The sequence below is a fragment of the Nematolebias whitei genome, chromosome 1 (genome assembly GCF_014905685.2).
Source record: "Nematolebias whitei isolate Nwh7 chromosome 1, NemWhi1, whole genome shotgun sequence".
NCBI lineage: Eukaryota > Metazoa > Chordata > Actinopteri > Cyprinodontiformes > Rivulidae > Nematolebias > Nematolebias whitei.
The window spans coordinates 71,752,497-71,767,127 of NC_056498.1; the positions used below are offsets into that span (position 1 = coordinate 71,752,497).

A 14,631-nucleotide genomic window follows, 5' to 3' on the forward strand; every position below is an offset into this window, starting at 1 on the left:
ATATATATATATATATATATATAGTATATATACACATACATACACTCACACAATTAGCAATTCAGCGGGAAGGCAAATCTGCCATTAACAGATTCTTCTTGTTCCACTGAGAGAGGTCAGTGCAGTCACAGCTGCAGCTGAAACCTAAAGCTTGACAGAGGTGAGGGTGAAAATCTGAGAACTAGAACAAACTTAAAAGACAAACAGAAGAAACAGACTAAAAGAAATGAAAGATCGAGCCAATTGCACCAACCACTGATAATGGAGATGACAAGTCGGAGACAGAAACGTCTCTTCTTTTAAATTCTGCTCTATAAATTTCTGAGTCACGGTCAGAGTTTAAGGCAGACACAGAAATATACTGCAGTCAAGCTGTTCCACAAAAACAACAGATTAATTCTGTTTAGTGAAGAAGCAAAGGTCAAATTCAATCATTTTAAACTATTATGAGCGTCATGGATGATACGCATGGTCAGAAAAAATGTGGGGAAATACAATGAATGATAGAAAAAGTTCCCAGGATTAAAAAGGAGCAACTAAAATAAAAGTGTTAAGACGCAAACAAGGAACTGCACAGGGTAAGACAGAAGGAGGCAGAGGGTCTGTTAGGTTAAAGAGGTCAAGCACTCACTGTCTGGCTCGAAGAGCAGAAAACAGACTTTTGTGTGCATGAATTATGAACAGCTATGAGTCAAAGTCTCTGTTCTCTCCTCTGAGCGCACGTGAGACATTTTTTAGTCTGAATAGCATCACATCAGAACTTGTGAAATGTACTTAATTAAGTACTAAGAGGGTGTTTGTGAGGTGTGCACAGAGAACAGGCGCGTCACTTCATGGATCACACCTTAATATCCACAAAACGCAAAAGAAAAGTGTTTTTGGAAAAGAGAGTAAAGACAGTAGCTCATAGGTGCACAAACGTTTTCACGTAGGCCAAAACTATCAGGATGAAAGGACTCATGGGCCACAAAATGTGAATTTAACTCTCAACGTGAGCAATACTTTGGAGAAAGGACCAATTTACTAATTTTGGTGGAGAAAGTTTTAAATTGTTGTAGATCCAAAGCCTTAAAAGCCTCAAACACTAGGCGTATATTTTTATTCAAAAGGATTTATTTATTTAATTTGTTGGGTCTATGTTTGTTGTTTTCTTGTGTTTGGAAAGTTCATTTTAGTCTGTTCTCAGCAACAAAAGTGCAATATGAGTAAGTGTCCTTTTAAAAGGTGGTCATCCTTTAAATATCATCCAGCCGTCAGTCACTACAACAGATTCATAGAAGGTTTGACAAAGTTGATCAACTCGTATGTAGATGATACCACGTTATATTCATGAAAAAATGTCCAGTTTCCCTCTTGATTATTTTGTCAACTGCAATATTTAGCCAAGTTTTATGAATCATTTTCAAAATGTTTTCTTTCTGGTAGAAATCAGTAAAGGGTTGTGATGCTTTGTACCATAAAGTGAAAATAAAAATATTATAGCCAAATGTTTGTATTTTGTTTAATATTGCTCATTTTAAGAAGATTGTTTTTCGTCCATTTTGCTGTTAAACCTAAACATTATAAAAAGGATTAACAAGTAATTTGTAGAAAATCTGCATCGACCTTAAGCCTGCTGGCCAAAATGAAACTGCAGTTGTGGGCCGCAAAAAATCTTTCCAAGGGCCGCAAATGGCCCTCGGGCCACACTTTGGACACCCGTGCATTAGCTACTTCTTCACACTTAGTGCAGAGCGTAGCAAACTTCATGTTTGGTTCCAGCACAGCAGGCGGCTGTCAGTGTTTCTGCAGAATGTCCAGGAGTTAAAACTCTTCTGGATACACGAGTCCCAGCCAGGTTGACGAAGGAAACACACTGTGAGACAAGGACACTAGAAGAACTACGGGTTGGATGGAGGTGTTGGATGGGGGGGGGGGGCTGAGAGGACAAGACAGGAAGAGACAGGAGAGGATGAGAATTTGTAGATAAGTCCCAGCCTGATCAAAGCCTTACTCTGACATCAAGAGCGAGCCTCGCCAGCCGGCTGACTGCTTAATGCTACAAACAGACACGTTCTTAAAAAAAAAGAAAAAGAAACTATGAACAGCTAAAAAAGATCCATCTAGAATGTTATCCTGGTGGCACAGATCTACACTGTGAGCTTGACTATAATTTTAAAATAACCAAATGTCCACTCTTTGTTTCGATCAGAATCCAGCTCTAAACAGACTTATAAAGGTTTTTTTTTTAATTATTCAAACACGTGTAAACAATATGTAACAACCTAATATCCACAGCTCCATTTGTCAGCACCGGCAAAAAAATCATCCATTCTGCTGCTTGAAAAACTGGGCACAACAACTCAGCTTTTGTTTGAATAATTCATCGTGGGCAAGACTCTTTCTGTCCTAATGTGAGGCTAAAGATGCCATAGATAATGGCATAAATAATGCAGCACAAAGGGAGACAAATATTACGGTGATTAAGGTGCTTATTTTCCAGGAGCAGGCTCCAGAAGCTCTCGTTCTGAGGTGACATGAAGCCGCGTTATGACAAGTTGCTCTGCGTTCTGCCTTCAAGGTTTCTGTTCCGAGTGTTTGTTATGCAGCGATTTCTGTGCTCTAACTCGATTTTACTTTTTACTCTCTTGTTAGTATAAACAACAGAGAATAGAACAAAATTAATCAATAAAAAAATTCCACATCACTGTTCATGCCAGAGTTCAAGTCTAAAATCCTCTTGTGTTAAACGAGCAGCATGCTGCAGACCCCCGGCTCTGAGGGGTCTGAACACTGAATGTTTGTAGTTTTTGACAAGTGTTTTTTTTTTTTTTTTTCTGGACTGGACTCAAACAGAGAATGCAGGTAAACCTTCATGTTTTTGGTGCAAGATGTTCAGGTGGACAGGAGTTAGACTGTGTATAAAAATAGAGGTATTTGTTTTCTGAGACAGTGCAGCTCATGGAGCCTCTGAGTGAAGGGAGCTATATTCACCACCAGACGCAGTGGTGGAGCCAGTGGGTGGCCAACGGTGGCCTTGACCACGATAGCTTGATCTTCAGCCACCCCAATCATTTGAGGAGAATATATTTTTAAGCAACATAAAACCTTGAAAGTATAGTTTCCTCAAACGGTTGGGTTGGTTTACAAGTATATGTGGCAGTGGCCATCTTAGACTTTAATGTGGCAGCTCAACTTTTCAAAGGAAACTTTCTGCCACACATCAAAATGGAAGTCGGTACTTTGCTTATTTTTCAAGTTATCCAGCTCACAACGTGCACGGACGAACAGACAAAGTGTATTTATTTCCATTTCCTCCTCCTATAAATGTAGCCTTTTAAGTTTAACTTAAAAATAAAATATTCAACAAAATCTCATGTGTTGTTGTGAGCTGTCACAGTTAAAAAAAAGTAAGTAATCGCAATCATCCAGATATATAAATCACAAAAAAGTTAAATCATGTCATCTGGACAGTTTCTTTATGTGCTGTGGATGACTTTCAGCTACTACCACATTTAGCTCGAGAGAGCTGGCTCAGTTCTGGGAGTGGACCTGCAGGCTCTAACAGAGGTGTCTGAGCAGAGGATGGTGAGGAAACTGCTCCAGATCCTGAACAACACGTCACACCCCCTGCATGACACCCTGGACTCTTACCTCGGCACCTTCAGTCGTAGACTGAGACCGCTGAGGTGCTCCACAGAAGAGATGTCATTTCTAACCCGAACCTGGAGCCCGGCTCTGCCCGACTCAGATTCAGACCTGACCAGGCCATAATAATGTGCTTAATGTGTGGGCCAGGTCATGTCAGACTTTTTATTGCGTCAGGGACGAGCGCAGCCGACGATCCAATATATGCCAACATGGCTTGTCATACAATCACCAGCTGCATGCCACCATTTGACCGCGCGCTGACCGGCTGGCTGAAAGAGGTAAAAAGTTCAGTTAAGCTTCAGATGGACTACTGCCAACGATCCATCAGCCCAAATATACGTTCATTCAGCCGCTGCACTCCGCGGATGCGCGCGGCCGACGACCTAAACAGTTGAGATCGCAAAATATCCGACATGTCAGAGCAGGATGCAGGTAGAAGCAGGGGAAGCAGTTAATGCGCTTTGAGGGCTCCTCAGCTCCGATCTTCTGGCTCCTTTACTCAACCGTGTGTCTGCCAACCGTTAATAATAGTCGGTGGTATAAGCAGTCAAAGCTTAATTTAAAAAGTCGGGGTGGGGGTTTGGACCTGTAATTACTGTTAATTCGTCGGATTGGTTGGGGTTCGGAGATGAAGGCTGCGGGCTGGGGCCGGGTCAGATTTTTTGGACCCGAGTGCAACTCTGCTCCACAAAATGCCACAGGAAGTCTTTCCTCCCTGTGGCTATCAAATTTCCAACTCCTCCCCCTTTCTGCACATAGAACAATAAAATTAATCCTGCACTGCAATAAACACTTTAATGTTTCTGTCTGTACCTGTTGAGAACTTAATTGGTATTTTTATATTTTCTGTTCTTTTTATATCTTGTGTGATTCCTTGTGTATGTTCCTTTGTACTGCAAATCTGGCACAACATTTTTCTTGTGGGATCAATTAAGTTCTTATCATATCTTTAAAAGTATCTTGATAACTCAAGTCTCTCTTGTATATGAGTCAATAAATAAAAGTTGAATAAAAAATGACTGTCAGAAGAGCTGAATTATTGTCATTTTGTGTTTTTATAAACATACGTGTTTGTCTTTCGACAGAGGGTGATAATAATACTGCAGGACATTAAAACTGATCAAATAGTTTGTTCTCTCGAATCATTAGAGGTCAGAGTTGGAACGTTTTTAGGCTCCTGAACCACCAGGATATTAATATTTAGTCAAACTCCCGTCATTCTGTTTGTCGTCTGGTTCTGTCAGCCGCTCCTCTGAAGCTGTCCTCTGTCTTCCTCATATGTGCATTTCTGGTTTCACCCGGTGTGTGCGTGTGTGTGTGTGTGTGTGCGTGTTCCACACCTGTCTGGACTACAACCTCACACCATGTTTTGCACATTATGAACGCAGCTCCTCGACGCTTCGGCTGTTTGTCCAGAGTTCACCTTTACAAATGTGTTCCATCAGCAAAATCAGCTCGCTGTGATTAACATAACCGTGTTAATCATGGGCTCTGTCCACATGGCACACAGTCTGCAGACACACACACAGAACGCTGTGAAGTGAATCATGATAAACTTCACCGGGCTGCGACGGCTGAAACAACTTTACTGAGAGAGTCTCCAAAATGTCTCAAAACGTCTCAATTTTCTCACACGTCCCAGAGGCATGCAGTCATGTCTGTAATTTAACACATGCTCCGAAAACCTGGAAGACAAATATTGTCTCAGAACAGTCAAAGAGCTGACACGTGTCTCAAACCTGCCTTGAAACCTCTGAGTCTCATTCTATTTTTCATAAGAAGTGTGAGCAAACCTTGTGAGGGGCTGGTGAGCCAACAAGCTATATTATGACTAGTTATTAAAAAAAATAATTCCCATGGTGCTGTATCACCTGCTGCCCCTTGGACTGACAGCTTGGAGGAGCAGCTCACAGAACCTCCTGCAAATGAGGAGGAGTAGGTTTCGTCTTTATTAAGACTCAAACTTGTGAGGCTTTGATGCAACACGTTACATACGAACTCAGTGAGTCTGAAATATTTAGAGTCGATGATGAGTGTCCAACTGTGGCAGGTCAATAAAACTCCACCTGAAAGGACTGACAGCTTCAGACTGACAATAAGAAGTTGTGTTTTAATGTTCATTAAACAAATAGACCATAATTCACACACACTGTCTGCTCTGTTCATGCAGATTGTAATATTTGAGTTAAACTAAAAAAAACAGCTACGATATACAAGTAAAGATAGCTGGGGTGAGAGCATTAAAATGACACACACACACACATGCACACACGAACACCCACAGAGTTAATTATTATACTGAATAATGAGAAGAAAACGACTCATTAAATCTCCCCTTGACCCGCACACAGACTTGCCTCTCTTCCTTTCAGTCTCCTTGACTTTACTGTTCTTCACAGAACTTGTCGAACCAGAAGCCTTTTCAGCCTTGAAATATTAATTGGTCTTTAAGAAAGCCCCTCCAAATTCGTCCCGACCCCAATCTGAAGTCATCGAAACGGCAGCAGGAAACCTAAAACCAGCGAGGTCTCCTGAAATGTAGAACCTGACCTTCATGTGACATCTGCTCTGTTTCTTCTCTGCAGCTGGTTTTATGACTTGTGCTTCTGACTACCATCTACCAATGCACAAAAAAACAAGCAGCTAAAACTGGCCGAAAAACAACCCGCACCCCCCCCCCCCCCCCCATGTGACTGTTGTCATGAGAGCAGCAACCACCTGATTGCACCAAACGACTGTCACAGAAAACAAATTACTCTGAAGCTCTCACGAACACGAACTAACAGTACACAGAATGCTAAACAGCTGGCAGAGCCCATCAGACACACTGCTGCTTCATGTGCAGACATGCCTGTTCTGGGCCAGAAATCTGAGGAGTGCACACACACACACACACACACACACACTCTGATCAATATCACTCTCTATCCAGGGTGATCAATTTTCATTGTGCTTGGATCAATAGCCCTGTCCTCACTGTATTCTGATCATCAATAGCGAAATCGATAAAAATCACTCGTTAATCCTGAATTAACATCGATCCAGGAGGCACCGTTTGTGCAATTTCACCGCGGCCCCATCACCTGGCTATAAATCCACTGCCCCCGTTCTGCTTCTGCCCCCCACACCACCAACACCGTCCCTCTCCAGGTAACATCACCGTCAACGTTGCAGCTTCCTGTCTCCAAACTTTTCACGACTTCGGTGTGACGTTACTTATAAAACAAGCAGAAGGAGTATGCCAATGTCATCCCCCCCACCCCCCACACCCCATCACTGAGAGGTTTGAATTGTAAATGTTTTTGAAGTTTTCAAGTTTTCTGGACTGGAACTGAACAGGGAACATGTAAACTTTGTGTTTGTGCTGCAAGATATTCAAGTGGAGAAGAAGAAAAGTGCTTTACTTTGTTTTTTGCTTGTCTAGGTAGAGCAGAGTGACAGAGTTCAGGGAGCAGATTGATCCACCACCAGGCACAACCAGGGGGTGGCCAATGGTGTCCAAGGGCACCATAGACTAATCTTCAGCCCCCCAGTCCACCCGCTTCAGATGTTATCTATTAAATGGCCGTTATTAGTTTTTTTCATCCACACATGTAGCGTTCAGACTGCCCCTCCTTTACCTCCTAGAAGGTTTTAAAGGTATGTTCTTAGCGCTGATAATAGGGGCATGTGGTTAGGTTAAGAGTCAAGGGTCTGGGGGTTAGGTTTAGGGTCATTGCTCTGGGTCAGCTGCAAGGTTAGGATTAGGAAAAGGGTTATATAAAGCTAACTAACACACACTTCTGGTTTTACATGCGAGCAGTGACGCATATTATCACACATAAAAATGTAACTTTACACTTACTAGGAGGTAGGAGGGAAGAGTCTGACCACTAACTTAGGGGATGATAACAACTAATAACGTCCTTTTAATGGACTGATAACATCAGAATCCACTCTATATATCTATATATATAGATATATAGATATGTTATATCTTGGATTCTGACGTGGCAACCCAGTTTTTGAAAGAAACCTTTCATTCACTTGATGAAGCAAGTCAGTACTTCACTTATTTTTCACGTTATCATGCTCACAACATGGCCGACCCAGACAGACGGACGCAGGGTATTTCCAGTTTCCCTCTTCAAACTAATTAAAGGCCAAGCGTTTCTGAAGGAATGCCAGCGTTTCAGATGAAACCCTCTTCTGATGAGGAGGTGATGTTTTTAGGTCAAACCTTGTAAATGACGCCCTGTGCACTCATCCTGCAGGATGTGTACGCACTGAGTGTAAGGGATGACTATCTGCTACTGCCACACCAAACGTAACTCAATACCAGTAAATCTGGAAATGTTACGGCTAAAGCCAGTTAGCTGTGGTGGAGTCTTGATCTGTGCTGACCCAGTGACGACCACCTGCATGTTTCACTGTAATTTCAAAGTTAAATTTCATGTTTATTCTGTCCTGCAGATTCAAAATCAGTTTTTCCACGTCACTAACTCAAACAGTTAACGTCGTGTCCTTTCCCTGCTCTCGGACGTTGGACTCGTTCCCGGACGTGAAGCTAACAGAAACATTAGCAGCATACAGAGGAGAGCAGCTCCGGCGCAGGGACCTGAGGAATAATTGAAACCACATGAGCAACTAAAAAAAGAAGGAGATATAAACTGGTGCTGGAGGCAAACGAAACAAAGTACTTCACAGACAGGAACGACACCAAACCACCTGCATCTTCTCAGCCTTTCACATGAACAGAAAATCTCTCCTGTCCTCTTTAAATCTGTTTCTTTTTTCAACAGGAGGTAAAATGAAAGGATTAGAGGTCAAAAATACTAATTACTGACTGTCATTTAATCTGGTTGAACCCGAGGATTAGCGCTCTAATCCCACTGAGATATTTTATACCGTCTCTGCTGACTTTAAATGGTTTAGATAAAGATGGTTGTGAGGGGAGGGGGGAGCTGCAGACAGACTCTTTCAGTCAGAGCTGGGGAGACGACGGGAAAACAAACAGAAAAAGTTCAACGGCAGAATTCCTCCCCCCTTCTGACAGGGAGACGGACAGATCTGTGTGAGTGTTTGGACTTGAACCAGTGGTGTAGTCTACATTTTGTACTGGGTATACCGCGCTTAGAAACCAAAGTACATCGGTTAGTACAATGTAATCGTTCATTTATTTAAAAATTTTTTTAAGCGTATTGAACATTTCAAACTTTCTCTGATGCTTTTATTAGAATAAATGAACAACAAACTTTGCACAACAGTTGGCTTTGTGTTAAAAACACAGAATTTATAAAACGGTATCAAAGTAAAACATGTTCAAGTATTAAGTACAGAAGTAGTAATTATACAAAAAAAATATTAATTATGCAAAAAACAGGTTGAACCAACTCAGTGTGTCATTAAAGTGCTCTAAACGTGTTGACAAGGACACGAGTCCATGTCAATGGTACATGACATGGACACTTTTAAGTGAGTATACTGAAATTCCCAAGCTTTTCCAGTGGATATACTCCATATACCCAAGTATCACATCGACTACACCACTGGATTGAACCCCGTCTGCTCGGGGACACTGGCTGCCTCCCCATGTCTCTGACCGGCCTCTGAGAGGCAGATTGGGAAAGAACTGGAGGTGAATGGAGGAAGGAGACGCAGAGAGGAGCCATGGCGGCTGCAGCACAGCCCAACAGCTCCCTCTGTCGTCACCTGGAGCAGCTCTAAAGCTGCTCACAGTCGCTCCTCTGCTGCTCTACCTTCAAATCATCGCTTTCCGTCTCCTCATACTGACAGGCTGATAACATGGAAGCATCATTATTAAGTCTCTCTTAATGCAGCGTTCTAAACATTTAAAGGCCTTTTAAAACACCGGGTTGTTGCTGTTTCCTCGTGTTTCTAAAGTTTACTTTTCAGAAATGTACTCATTTGTTCCGAAATGTGTTAAAAGAAACCCCCACAAACATCAAAATCATCATAAAACTTTGAGAAATGTGACAAATGGACCAAAAAGTGAAGCAAGAATGAGATGAATTAGTGGATTTTTGCAGTTATTCACTGAAAGCTGGACAAGAATCTGAGGCATTCTGGTGTTTTTTATCCTCGCAAAAAAAAAACAAATACAAAGTCTAAATCCAATTGATTCCTAATCAGGATGTGCTGCTCACCTTCAAAATAAATCAGAGAGTAAAATATAGATTCTTGGCCTTTGCTGATTCTAAGGAGCACTTTGCCTCGCCAGGTCTGGAAGCAGCTCTGAAATGCAACGAATCGGATATTTCTGTACGATTCCTCGCCTGAATCTCATCTGATGCCTCTGCAGAACACTTTCATCTGCCGTCCAGGTTCCTCCACATGGCTCCAACCTAAATAACACTAAGATGTGGGGCACAGATAGCAGACTGTGAGAGCAGACGATCACGTCCTGCAGCAGGACACTTTTCCTCCTCACATCTCGGAGTGAAGACAGACAGCTCCTCGCTGTGGATTTAGCTGCGACAGAAGCCGAAGGGAACCAGACAGAAGAGATAGAAGTCACGCTGCCCTCATCCTCCTCACATCCTGATGGAGTCACGCTCCATCCTACCTCACATTTGCTCCTCTGCCCTGTCCTCTCCTCACCTCCTCTCTCCTACTTCTTCCCCTCATGTGCTCACATTGTCACTCATTCATGACTGTTTTCCACAAATTGAACTTAATTAGTTGATAATTGAGTAAAACAAACAAAAGAAACAGAAGAGTTGAGAGAGCATGAGTTGAGAGAGCATGAATTCAGAGAGCATGAATTCAGAGAGCATGAGTTGAGAGAGCATGAATTCAGAGAGCATGAGTTGAGAGAGCATGAATTCAGAGAGCATGAGTTGAGAGAGCATGCAGGACTGTTCTGTGAAATAAGCGAGCACAGAGGACTCGTTTTTCTTTCTCTCAGAGCTCTCTGCTCCAGAGGCTCGGTTCAAACTTCAGAACCAAGCTTTGTTTGAAAAGTGACCACAGGAGGAGGAAGTGTGTTATTTATTTATTTATTTATTTTTTTTTTTTTTGGGGGGGGGGGGGGGACTCTTCAACATCACTGCCAACAAAAGAATGGAGATCCATCTGAAGGTTTTGTTGTTTTAAATGTGCTGCAAGAAAACAGCTCTGCAAAGCAGACAGGCCTGGGGGTGAGGGGACCCCCCCCCCCCCCCCCCCCCCCACACACACACACACACACCAACACACACTCAGCAGCACTCTCTGCCTCGCTCCATACACTTTGGTCTTCCGGGAGCCATTGAGAAAATCATTTGCTGTTCTTGTATTTTATTCGACTGGGGGTTGGTGTGTGTGTGTGTGTGTGTGGGGGGGGGGGGGGGGGGTTGCAACAGAGTGGGGATATTTTCAGTGAAGGAAACAGTAAAGAGCTAGAGATGATTGCTTCAGTCCTTCTGTGCAGAGAATACAAAGACTTGCTAATAGACCACCCCCCCCCCCCCCCCCCACACACACACACACACACAGAAAAACGCGGCGGAGCTGCAAAGGTTTGTAAACAGATATTTCACTTTTCCACTCATTAGACCCACCAGTGGGTTCACGTGCAGATCTATGGAGGAGTTAAAAGATGTTCTGGTTCTGGACCGGACTGAGCCCGAGGTCGGGATCAGGTGATCCCGCAGCTCTGGTTCAGGTTCTAAAGAGTTTTAAATGATGACACTAATTCTCTCTGCAGAAGTTGATTCAAACTTTTTTTCTTTTTTTTTTTGGGGGGGGGGGGGGGGGGGGGGGAATTGGGGGGGGGTTTTTTTTTTTATTTTTTTTTTTTTTTTTTTTGGGGGGGGGGGGGGGGGGGGGCTCCAAAGTGGTGGAGGATTTATATTTATTTTTAAATTTATTTTATTATTGAGGTCCTTCAGTAAAGCAGACCCCAGGTCAGCAGCTGCGCCTTTACGCGGCTCCGCTCCGGGAGAGCAGAGGGTGCACCGCGCGCGCACATCCACGCAAGCTGACAAACACGCAGAAACACAGTGTGTTACAATGATCCGGTCCGGTCTGGTGAACTGGACAGAGTCCGGACTTGTGCCACATCAGAGCCAGCTCCATCTCTGACGCGCACAGGTTGTTTATCAAACAGAACCAAGACGCAGACACGTTCTAACAGAGAGGAGGAGGAGGTTCTGGTCCAACCAGAACCTCCTCAGTAACCTGGGCACCAAAACTCCTGCTTGTCCTGCGTCCGTGTTTGCGCTTAAAGCTTCACCAGAGACACGTCAGACAGCGGAGGAGAAAGGAGCTGGAGTGCTGCTGATCCACATCAAGACGCATTTCATTTGAGCTGGTTCTTACCTCGGACCCCGGAGGCTCCGCGCGCAGTCCGTCTCACCAAAGAAATCCTCACTTCTTTCCCAGACACATCCACTGAATGAAAGCCCAGAGTTTCTTCTTCTTCTGTGTCTTGAAGAAAAGAAGAAACCAAACCGAGCCAGGTGCTCAGAAAAACAAAACGAGCCTAAAAAGCAGCCGAGCTGCTTCTGAAGAGCAGCCGCGCGCGATAAGGTCCCCAAATGAAAGTGATGGAGAGGCGGAGGAGGAGGAGGTGGCGTGCGGGGGCGGGTGAGGGGGGAACAAGGGGGAGATCACGGGAGCATCCCTCCCCTCCTGCGGGTATCAAACACGGTGAGCTGCGTCTGTCTGTCCGTCCTCCGACAGACACAGGGGCGATGTGAGGGGAGGCAGCGCAGCGGCGGGGAGGGTGGGGGGTGGGGGGGGGTGTCACTGCCGATGGAGGGCGTAGGAAACTAGACTAACCCTCCCTCCCTTCCCTCTCCTGCTTCATGTTTTTGCTCTGGTTCTCATCCAGTATTGAATTTTTAACATTTTTATTAAGATTTGAAAAAAGACTAAAGGAGCTCCGAGCAGCCAGTCCAGGCTCAGCTGAAACTGTTTCAACCAGCAGCTGCGCACAAACACTTGTTCTGAAGTGTTTCCAGCATGGAGCCGAGCCTGCAGCTCCGAGGCCTGCAGGACGGAATGAATGCAACAGATGCGCATTCCTGATTGGTTGAATTAAGCTCCTCCCACCCGCCGCAGGCACTACATCATCAGCCAATGGGAGGATAGGAGGGAGGGGCCGCTGCTGACCAGCTCCAGTCGCGAGCAGCTATTGGCTGAACCTAAATTAATTTGAATTAATCATGCAGCCAATGAGGAGAGAGGAAGAAAAACCGAAAAATACCCACATGCAGTTTGGGAAACTTCTTAAACTTTACTCACAGAACTGCGGTCAAAGCAGCAATTTATTTGTTAAAATTTTCATTTAATGTGCTTGTTTTGTTTTGAGTAACAACATTAATTTCCCAAACTGATATTTTTTAAATAATTTGAACTTTTTACCAATGCATGAAAAAACTCCTTTGAATATTTTTGTTGTCGTGTTTCATTTCATGAAATGAACACGCTTTTCCAATGTTGTTTTTTGACTAACTTGTAATATTTGGAACAAATTAAAGAGAATTATCACCATCAATTCAAAGTCTGCAGCCATCAGAGGCTCCAAGATGGCGGCTTGGTGCCGTGTGTTTCAGTCAGGAAGTTCAGATGGTTTGCAGTTTAAATTAAAACCCCATGTTTTTCTGTCTCGTCTCGCTCTATCTAGTCTTTACACATTTACAGGAACAGTGATGCTAATACATGCGAAACAAAGGTCAGCAGCTTATTCTTTGAGCTTCACCTTTTTGTCCCCTCTGCAAAGCAAAGAGGGGGGAATTAAAAATAACATCCGTATATGCAGTAGTGGACACAGCTAACCAAAAAGTTAGCTTTAATATGTGCTAATTCGCTAACGTAAAAATTAGCATCGCTAACACTAAACCACTAAACAAATTTTAAAAATAGAGGAAGCTAACTCTGAAGCGCTAGCTTGTCGCTGACACTGTAAGACTGTCTCTAATGTGACAACGTTGTGAGTGAACACAACTCAAAATAGTTCGACAATCACAAGTGTCCATGTCCCGTTCAGATGTGAGCCCTCAGATAATATTCAGGCCGAGCAGAACTCTGCAGTGCTAAAGCAGAGTGCTGCATTCAATGTGTGTCGGACTTTTACAAACTACAAAGTTGCTGTGCATCATCATCAGTATTGTCTCCGTAATAAATCTGTTCGTATTAAAGTAAAGATGAGAGAAATGTGTGAGAGGGACACGTCCCAGAGACAGTGCAAGTATTGCAAAGCATGCTGGGAAGGCATAATGTGTGCAATTTTTCTGACAGTTTACGATGTTTCTGAGTTAGCAAATGGGGTTTTCATATTATTTTCCTTTCTGGTATGGTTTGGCATTTATGCCAAAGTCTCAGTTATTGGCTGTAAACTGACACTCTGCGTCAGAGACTGTTTGTGATAGGTCTGAGGGGAAAAGCACTGCAAGGGTGGTGACATCATCGGGTGGCGCTTAGCTCTGCATATTAGCATTCCATGTAAATCCCCATTTAATGTGGAAAACTGTCTTTAAAAATTAGCAGCCTTGAATTTACCAGATTTAAATTTAGCAAAAAGCTAATTCTGCTATAGATTTTCAAAGTTAGTGATAATGCTAATTTGCTAAAAAGAAAGTTATTAACAGAATAGTAGAACCATTCCCTGTATGTCATGTGATATACAGTGTCCCTCGTTGATCGCGGGGGTTCCATTCTCAGCCCCCTGCAATAAGTGAAAAACCGCAAAGTAGGAATACAAAGTTGTAAAAGCAGTAAGTAGTAGTTCATTTTAATAAATGCTCTAAAATAGCGCAGCATGTCACGATCTCAGGCTACACTCTGCCACCTGCAGCGCTCTTGGCCACGCCCACTTCTCTGCTGAGACTGGAGCTCGACCTGCTGCAGGAGGGAGCTTCTCTGCACACAGATGCACCAGGTGCTAAATAATTTTAAATAATTTATTTTAAATTTAAAAATCCATCCCTATCGTGTGGCTCATCCATCAACCAGCCAATTGTGTGTCATGTCCAATCTTACTTTGAAAAAACCACAATAGAACGAGTCCTCAAAAAA

The 14,631-nt window shown here is 43.4% G+C and overlaps 1 protein-coding gene across 1 annotated transcript in view; it reads right to left on the reverse strand.

Moving 5' to 3' along the window:
- Positions 1–12,119, reverse strand: part of cdh11 (cadherin 11, type 2, OB-cadherin (osteoblast)) — a 183,264-nt gene extending 171,145 nt beyond the window's left edge. The window contains exon 1 of the mRNA XM_037680522.1: positions 11,932–12,119. The gene's annotated coding sequence lies outside the window, so the exon portion shown is untranslated. The remainder of the gene's footprint in view (positions 1–11,931) is intronic.
- Between the last annotated feature and the right edge of the window lie 2,512 nt (positions 12,120–14,631).